This window comes from Entamoeba invadens, assembly GCF_000330505.1.
Source record: "Entamoeba invadens IP1 unplaced genomic scaffold scaff_1105074726301, whole genome shotgun sequence".
NCBI classification, from domain to species: domain Eukaryota; phylum Evosea; order Mastigamoebida; family Endamoebidae; genus Entamoeba; species Entamoeba invadens.
This window is the reverse complement of record NW_004443573.1, coordinates 21,192-22,429: the sequence shown is the minus strand read 5'-3', so window position 1 is coordinate 22,429 and position 1,238 is coordinate 21,192.

Here is a 1,238-nt window from a genome sequence, read left to right as displayed (position 1 = left end):
GAAAAAAACTGACTTGTGTAAATAATTAGAATTATTCTCGGACGATATAAAGTAATCGTGCAGTTTTTCAATATTTTTAAGACTGTGATGACAATTTAATACACTGATAAATAATGCATTATGTGATACCTTAAAAATATTCTTGTTACTAAAGTGTTTTTGGTTTATAAAACAACATATTTGACACATACAATCACAATTATATTCAACACGCATCATTCTTTAGGTTAATATCTGATAACAGCAATTATCCTCTTAATTTATTTTTAAAATGGTTTTCTCATAAATTATAAACAATTATTATAATATATAGCTTTTTTAGTTATTAATTACTAATAAATAAATACTATTCGTAAATTAATAAATATGTAACTAATAAAAAAAAATTGAATAATAAAATTTTTAATAATATTAAAATGGGACCTAGATTGACCACGACCACCTTTACCAAAAAAAATATTTGCCGCGAGTGTTTTTTGAAAAAAGTCCATTTTTCAGCCACTGTTTGTGCGTCCCCATTTCACCACTTTCCTCCTCCGTACTGTTTAAACGCTGATGTGGTTCCCCCCCCGCAAGCGGGGGGGGGTCAGGGGGGATCCGCGCCAAGGGAGGACTTGGAAAGTGGGTGAAACGGTGCACAAACAGACTGTTTGAGTGTGTCTAGAGCCTTCTTTTCAATGCTCCGTCTCACTCGGTTTCCACTGACTCGAGGTGAATTTTCGGCATTTTTTGAATTCGGGAACCAGACCTAATATTATCCAAAACGCCCATTTACTATAATTTTAATTTGAATATGATTCGAAATAGAAAAAATAAATCTATTTTAAGAGGTGGTGGTGGTTAATGTAGGTCCCATATTAAATTAATAATTATATTTTTTTGGTAAATACAATTTTACCACATTTTTAATAATAATAATCGTAGTATTGAATAATATTTTATAGTTTAAATTATCCTAGTTGTTAAAAATTCAATTTACAATAAAAAAAACTTTTAATTTTCAAGTTTAAAAATATAACTTCAAAACAAGTTTTTATAAACTTAAAATCTGATTGAATAACCATAATAATTTCCGTTATATTTTAAAACACATTGTAGATTTAAACCAAATTTTTTTAACAATTAAAAATAAAGTAAGAACATTATATTAAACAATTTTAATAAAATAATAATAAAACAATCAATAAATAATTTAGTAAATAATAGAATGAAAAGCAAATTATAACATAGTAAGAACC